This window comes from Gadus macrocephalus, chromosome 6 (genome assembly GCF_031168955.1).
Source record: "Gadus macrocephalus chromosome 6, ASM3116895v1".
NCBI classification, from domain to species: domain Eukaryota; kingdom Metazoa; phylum Chordata; class Actinopteri; order Gadiformes; family Gadidae; genus Gadus; species Gadus macrocephalus.
The window spans coordinates 250036-258515 of NC_082387.1; the positions used below are offsets into that span (position 1 = coordinate 250036).

General features: G+C 42.0%; 1 long non-coding RNA gene across 1 annotated transcript; it reads left to right on the top strand.

The window, feature by feature from the left end:
- The first annotated feature begins 5146 nt into the window (after positions 1-5146).
- LOC132459150 (uncharacterized) lies at positions 5147-8124 on the top strand. The gene is made up of 5 exons (XR_009526117.1): positions 5147-5803; positions 6313-6547; positions 6720-6815; positions 7056-7220; positions 7435-8124. It is a non-coding gene; the product is annotated as an uncharacterized LOC132459150 (long non-coding RNA).
- Positions 8125-8480: the final 356 nt, after the last annotated feature.

An 8480-nucleotide genomic window follows, 5' to 3' on the forward strand; every position in this document is an offset into this window, starting at 1 on the left:
GACGTTGGAGAGAGAGGGGTTTCCAGCAGATGGCCCTGCTGTTTCTGTGTTTTCTTCCTTGTGACTTCGCCACCGCCATTGCCCACGTGTGTGTTTGGATTGCCACCGCCATTGCCATTATCTTCGTGAGAATATCATCCCCCAATCCCTTTCTGCCCCTAGTAATTACACCCTGGATTTCGTGAGTACTGATTTACACATTGCACGTGCTTTTATTTTGAGCTCAACGCTGAGTGAAGCGGCCAGTACAGTTTTTAGGCCCCACCGCACACAAGCTTCAACTAACAGGCCTGCAACGGGTTAACCTCATTTAAAGTGTCTTGTTAATTTGATTGTGTGTGGTACATTGAGTTTGCATTGTTGTAAATTAGAGAATCCCGTGCATCTGATTTTATTTATTTTATTTGTTTATTTGTTTTCTTTTCCTAAAATACATTCGAATAGTATTTCATTTTCTTGAATAAATATGTGATTGAATACTTTTACATTTAAAATACAGTTGTGGTGGTCATTTATTAAAATTATCCAACAGTAACATATGGATCAAAGTTGTAGTTTCCTACAACGAGCCCAGGCCCAGTCTTATTGTATTAACCACTCTAGATTTATTATTTAACTACATGGGACAAGGGTTACAGTTAGAATGAAGTTTTTTGGACGTTGACCATGTTCTTGCTATTTTAGATGACTTCTGCAGGTTTGGAGTTGAATGTAAATGAATACATGCTCAAAGCACAGACATTCATCTTTAATTTGAGGGCATTTACATTGGGTGAATTTTGTAGGAATGACCCCCATCTGAATGAAGCTTAGTCATTATTGTCAACTCCAATATGCTGTGAAAGACAACTAAAATAACAAGTCAAAACATCATTGGCAAAATGATTACCTCCCCACAAGTGTAACCCCTTTAATCTCACTACTCACTTTACTGTTTTGCAGGAAGGGGAATACCAAACGAACTGGCTAAAGAAGGGTGTCCTGCAAAACTTTCTGAGGACCTTGGTGCAGTTGCAGCTGACCTGTATCAGCAGGAAATGGGATCAGCCTTGAAAAGATAATCTATTTTTGGGAGTGATCCTTTCCCCTCTGAAGAAGCCCAACAATGGACTGAAACTGAGTTTGGTTCTCTCTTTAATTTGCTATCCCTCTACCAAAATGTGGTTAACCATAACTATGGCCCTTTTAAAAATGCAGTGAGGTCTCTGATTGATATCACCTCAAGACATGTGCGACCTGTTACACAGTGACCTGCAATGGTCAATGAAGAAGCAGTAAATAACATTTTATTACAACAATGATAAAGTGGAAGTTGTGTTGTTGTTTTTTTTTTTTTTAAACGGTCACACACAATATAAACATTATAACAAACAACATATTTCTGGTCATGTACCCATAATAACATCCAACAAACAAACTGAGGTAGTTCCAGTAATGTAAACATAACAAACAATAACTAACAATTATCTATCAAATCAAATCTATTCAATTATTCTCTCCTTGAAAAGTGACAAGGCAGCAGAGAGACCCCTCACTTCATGTATTTTATTTTCAAAGTCTCCTGCCCTGCATTTCAAGCAGTGGTCTGATGTGACTAACCACAGCTCCACACAGGTACGACATCCAATTATCGATTCACAGCATGTGGCGAACATGGGATCTGCCATTACAGCTGCAAGGTTAAAAAAATATATATTATAAATTGATGCAGAAAATAACATTTAATTGTTAGTTGCAATATAGAAGGAAATTAACAGTAAGCAATCAGAAGTGTGTTTTATCGCCGAGTGAATGTTGAAGATGGCGATGAACACCCGTGACAGCTGGTCAGCGCAGTGCTTGAGGGTGGCAGGCGGCTATGTTTTGTACTGTAGAATGACCTACTGTTACATATCTTACACGTACCTTTACACACAAGACATGCAAAGGCTTCCTTTAAGGGCTGCAAACCGACATTTGCCATGATCTCCTCCTTTTGAGACTTGGCCAGCTAAGACAGCTGGTTGATTGAATTAGTGACCTCTTGGAGACTCCCGGCGGCTTGCTTCAGCTGGTCAACACGTCCAAGGACCTCCTGCAGGCTTGAATCTCCATCCCTTCGACTTAAATGTATGAACAGAAAAGAAAGGATTAAAGATTTTTTTCAAATGGTGCATATGAACAAATGTTTGAATATCTTTCTGAATATTTTATAAATCTTTATTTTACTCTGTAAAAGCGTCAACCTATGAGACATTGTTGTCATATAATTGAATCATAATGACTTCATTCATGATCATCACTCAAAAAAGCAGACCAAATTAAGTTCAAATAATAATTATTCTTCCACTCTACTTTCTTTTCTTTTTCCTTTCTTAACTTTTGCATTACACTGGTATTTCCTTCAGGAAGTTTTAGTTCATATATGAATTTGCCTACAGATCAAATGTTGTATTAGTTTTAGTGCTTCTCCCATTCTGAAACTCCACAAGGTCACTTTCAGGCACAGCATATATTTTTCTTGAGTTCTGTTTCGTAAACTGGGAACCTAAGAAGTCAGAAAACATTAACTTCACTTCTGTTTTTAAAAGGGGTCATTGACTTTTTGGGGGTATTTCACACGGTTCCTTACGGTCTCCGAATAGCGTATGTAACATTGGTTGGGCTGTAAACAAACACGTGTTATTTATTTGAATGAAACACAGTCAGGGACATGAAATAACGTTAGCCACATTGCCAATAAACTAAACCATCACATCTACCGATAATAGAAACAGGGAGGATACGTTAGCAACAACATAATACTACAGCTTGCGGTTGTAATGAACAAAGGGTCAGAACAGCACCTTTTCAGCTACATCTTCTTAGCAAATCCTGCTTTACATACCTACCGGTTTTTAATTGTGAGATTTGCATATGAAAGAAGTGTCAATGGACTTTAAAGGTCCCATGACATGCTATTTTATGTATTCTTTAATATAGGTATTAGTGGGCAACTAACACAGTATTCAAAGACGTTCCCTAAATTCAGCCGTGGTGCAGAGTTACAGCCACTCCGAGCCAGTCGCACATTGAGCTTCCCCCAAATGCGCTGTTTCGGTGGGCGTGTCAAGGAGGAGGGTGGGGGTGTGGCCCTGAGCAGCTTGCAGCCACCATGCGCTCTGTTTACAGTGGATGTATCGCAATGGCGAGGCGCACACAGCCTTTAGCCGTGTTCTGTAAATATTCTAGAACACACGGGAGTCCTGGAGCTCTATATCTAAATATTATCATATAGCCTACACAGATATCTATATCATATAATATATATATTATCACGGCCAAAAGCTGTGTGAGCCAATATTATGAATCTCAAACGACCGCGTTGGGTTCTCCGACGTTCCTGGTTCTTCAACGTCCAATGTGAATACACCCACTGTAACGCAAGTGTTTCTTGTCGGTTCTTTGACGTGTCTTGTATTTCCACAACGAGACTGTCGTGGGGGTTATCTGAGCCATGGTTGAGAAGGAATTGGGGGAAAGGAACTTTGGTTTGACTCGCTGAAGTACATGAACTGCGACATGCCGCCGGTTGCCGCGAGGCACCATCGCCCGGCAGCGGGCAGCCGGCAGCAGGCGGTTCAGTCGACTTCAGGTTGATGTGAAAGTGGAAGAACCAGAGACGTCGCAGAACCCGACAAAGTCGTTTGTGATTCATAATATCGTCTGGAGGCGCACACAATATGTTATATGATATAGATATCTATGTATTATATGATATTATTTAGATATAGAGCTCCAGGACTGTAACGCAAGTGTTGTACACTTCCTTGTTATTTGGATAACCGTTCTGCTGTTGGTGTGATGGCGCATAACACGTCGGACTCTCATATCTGGTATTTCTACAACGAGACTCGTATTGGGGGTTATCTCAGCCAAGGTTGAGAATGAATTGGGGGGAAGGAATTTTGGCTTTGACTCCCTCAAGAACATGAACCACGACATGGAGGAGAAAGGGATTGTTGGCGGCAAATGTCTCCCGCTTGAGCCCCGCTGAGGGACCACCGCCGGAGGCGGAGGTGCATAAGCGCTGCCCGGCAAAGATCCCTTTCTCCTCCTTGTCGTGGCTCCCCCGGCTCCTCCCACTACTTCCGGGCTTGTGGATCCATACCATAACAGACGGTTGGAGCCAGAGCAAGGCAGAACTCTCCAGGCAGCGATAGGACATACGTGGGTTTATGTTTTGGATCAGCTAGGAGAATACTCTCGCACGTGCTTAGAATACATCTTCAACCTCTCTTTGCTTCAGAGTATCAGTTTACCATACCGAAAATACTTTATACAAATAAAGTCTCTTTAAAGCTATTCCTTTGGATTCGAATACTTTCCCTGAAGAAATACGTAATAATATACATAATAATAGCTGCTTTCATACACGTTAGTACTGGCTGCTCTTCTGAATATATGCTGCATCGTTGCAGCAACATTGAAGACGATCGCGTTGACTTCTGCGGTCTGTTCTGCCTCCATGCTGTCTGCGTCAAACCAAAACAAACCTGAGTGACAGCAGCCGCACTTATCCCGCCTCCTGCGAATTTACATAATATCCCTCCCCTTGCAATGCCGGCGCTGGCACTGGCCGCGGGAGCAAGATGTTATTCAAACAAAAATGCATCAATCATTGTTTTATTCTTTCATTACACAATTTCTTTCATTCTTATAAATAAAAAAATAATAAAAATACATATATAAATCTAGCCAACTTGGTGTCGCTAAACAAATTCTGGTGTTGCTATGGCAACACCCTGGCGCCCGCCACTTCTCAGAGGTCTTCTCAGGTCAAGTACAGTTATAAAATATCGTTGATAAGAGATGGATATAAGAAAATTCTTAGGAAGAAAAGGGCAGAGCAAGAACAAGCGGTGGAGAGTGTGGCATCATCTCCACCAACCCCTGATGAGAACACTTCGATCAGCTCTGGTTTGTGAAAAGCAGCCAGTCGATAGCTTAATTTTGATTGATTAATGCTGGTCTGGTGTTACTACCTAGTAGCTAGCATAGTAGCGGCGCCTGTCTTGTCTCTCTAGTGGTCGTTCGTTCTAAAACACTACAATCTTTTGAGAAGCAAATGGTTGCAGCCTCTATAGGCTTACTGTGGCGCTGATGTGAGTACTGTATGCATGCAATAGGGGAGAGCCGGGTCGATTGAAACACTTTTCAGTTAAACGTCTTTTTCAAAGATGACGTTACGTATACAAATAATTTTAACATGTGATCAACAACTCACAGGTGTGTTCTCTTAGTTGCAAGTGAAATTAAATACATATGTTGGATGATCGAGCTGTTTTTTAACTTTGAACGTATGTTGACATTTGTTTCAAACGCCCCGCCTAGTCGGGACGTTTGAAACACGCATGCGGGACGAATGAAACAGCATATTTTAAAAATAATCTATTGCCCTTACTCTTGTTTTTATGCAACATACCAGACAACATACTAGTGTACTCTTCATTGCTAAAATTTCACATAATTCCGCATAATATAAATAGGTCAAAATATATTTTTGGCCCGTGCGTAATTGTCAAGATGCACATTTCGATTAAAACTCACCTTTCTTCTTTTGGACGACTAAATTTGCATTCAATTTACTTATTTCCCTGTCCTTAGTCATGTTTAAGGATACACAGTTGAACATCCTTTTATTTATTTTAAACAAAAACGACCAGGTCAACAGGATATCACGAGACCTGTTACAGCGGAAATTTATCCAAGCGCCGCACGGGGTTAATTTATTTTCAACACGCACAGCCCGGCGCACAGAAGCATCCGGAGTCTCTGTGGACAGGTAAGTGGCTAAACTTATTTTATCTGATAAATATTGTGTAATAGTCTGCACATTGACATGAACATTATGTTGAAATCATATAATAAGCAGAACTTTGATGAAGATTGCACTCTAGCTGATTGATGGTAATGGCTGGAGAAAAAAATAAATCGGCATGCCATGTGTCATGACCAAGAGCAAGGGTGTAGTAGGCTAGCCTATAGCTTATACCCAGCAGTTTTTAAGTGTGCATGTCCACTAAATTAAATTATTATTGTCATAATTTAATGTAGCCGTTGTTATTTTGGATGCGTTACAATCATGGACAAAAAGTAGGCCTACCCAGCAAAATATGTAATAGCCCAGCTCCCACTCATAGCCTAACCCAGGCCTAATAGTTAGTTAGTTGATCAGTCTATAATGTTAAGTGAATTGTGCTGTAGGCCTACATTTACAGTATTTCCACTGCAAACTAGTGAAGACACATGGACAGTATAGTAGGCTAAATATTTGTATTCTTTGTCACACAGGTGACACAGGTAGTGTGTACTCCCGTCGGTGCAAGCCTCATGCGATCACACTGGACCCAAGGTGGGGGTGACTCCATCAGCGGGCCAGGTGATGGTGGGAGGAGCAGCTGAGGTGGCACCAGGGGTGACTCCAGCAAGGGGGGCGGCATCAGGAGCGGGCGAGAAGAGCCTCTTCTTGGGAGCCCGAGAGGAGGGAGGCTGCTTGGCGGGATGACGCTGCTTCAGAGTTCGGGTCGTAAGTATAGCAGTTGTCCTGAAAACATAAAATGTGCATTTTAATGCTAATTGAATTACTTTAAATGTGGTAGGTCTACATGACTGTAGACAAAGGAAGGCCAGACAAGATATGAGATGCAAGAGTAACTCCAAATGCCTCTTTCTCCCTTTTCTCTTTGTAATCTTTCAAGGCCCGGCCTTAGGGTAAGACCGGACGATGTCCAGGCAGAATTCGAGGGCATCTTCCTCAGGCCAGACAGCTTCGTCAGGCCCGGCAACTCGTCCAGGTACATCCATGCCTGCCAAAGGACACATTTAAAAAATACACTTTTAAATAAATAAATGTTTATATTCCCACCCTCCTGATCCTTGTTAAATTCCCTGATGGGAGAGTTGTAGCCTGGTGGTCTAGCAGCTTCTCTGCCATCCACTAACCTATAGACTTTTTTTATGAACTTTGACTTATGGGACTATTTACTTATGTATTATGAACTCTGTTGCTTCTGATGAACTGTTCCTACCTGAAGTGGCACCTGGAGAAGCGCTGACCTCGTCACCTGAAGCCTTGGGAGGAGGACGGTCTGTGGAATGGGATCCGGTGAAGTCATTTCCCTCAAACGCGGAGGGTTTAAAAGGCCAGATCCCTGAACTTGAGAACCCGGAGGTGATGTTCTTCACTGTTGCAGCCTCTGGTAAGGCTTCAGCAATGATGGAGGGCACATCATATATCGAGATGTTGATCCCTTGGTGGCTCCTCATCCACCTGTCCGCCGCACTGTTTACGTACCCCTTTAGGGGGCCGAAGACACTAATGTCCATTGTCTGCAACCTGCGGGTGCAGTGGGGAGGGAATGACAGCAGCACTATGCCGTTGGCTCTGCAGTAATCGATTGCTGCAATTGACAGGTGGGACGGGTGATTGTCCAGCAGGCGGAGCAGCTTCGACTCCTCGGACACGGGTGTGACTCCGCTGAGGTCACTGACCTGACCTGCTTCTGCCCCATCTGGGCGCACCTGGACAGTGGTGACCCCTGTAAATAGTTGTGTGAGCATAGTTGTGTATATATATAGTGATGTGTATATAGTTGTTTTGATATGTATATAGTTGTTAGCATCGTTTCTACTAGTTAAGTGTATATCGTTTTTTTTCATATTTATATGGTTGTGAGCATAGTTTATTTTTATAAATGTAGTTATGTGTTTATAGTTGTGTTTTATATTAATAAAGTTCATATTAAATACCGGTTTCATTAATGTTCCAAATATCCTTGGCCTGGAACTGGTGCCTGTCCAGCACCGTCTTTCAATTTTGGTAGAACAAGTTGACATTGTTTTGATTGAAGCTGGACAACCGTTGTTGGCTAGTGGCCTCTGGACGCCGAAGGGGGAAGCTGCTACTGCGCTCCATGAAGGAGGTGATCCAGTCCTTCCTCGACCAGGATGCAGGGAATGGGCAGCTGAAATGCACGGGGTCGTAAACAGTTGATGTACATTTGTGTGTTTATGTTTATGTTATTTGTTCATATTTATTAATTAAACTATGTGCATAGCATACATGTGTGCCTGTCCAAAAATGTATGTAGCCCTTTTCACAACACTGACCTCATTAGGGGTGAGCCCAATATGAATGGCGTCACTGCCCTCTGCCCTCCCCTTCTCTCAGTAAACTGTTGATGCATGTGATAAACACGTTTTGTTCATTAAAAATATGTTATTAATTCAAAGCAGTAGTTAATCATTGCAAAACATTTATTAATTCTGTAATTTATACAGGTATTGATCGTGCAATGTGCGCGCAATTACGCATGGTGATGTGCGGGACGTTTGAAACAGGTGTTTCAATCGTCCCGACAGCGGCTACTGACACTTAAACCTTTTTTACCTCTAAACTTCAAAACTGTGACATTGCACACTTTATCACAGGTTTAAGTACTAATTCATCTGTTGTATAG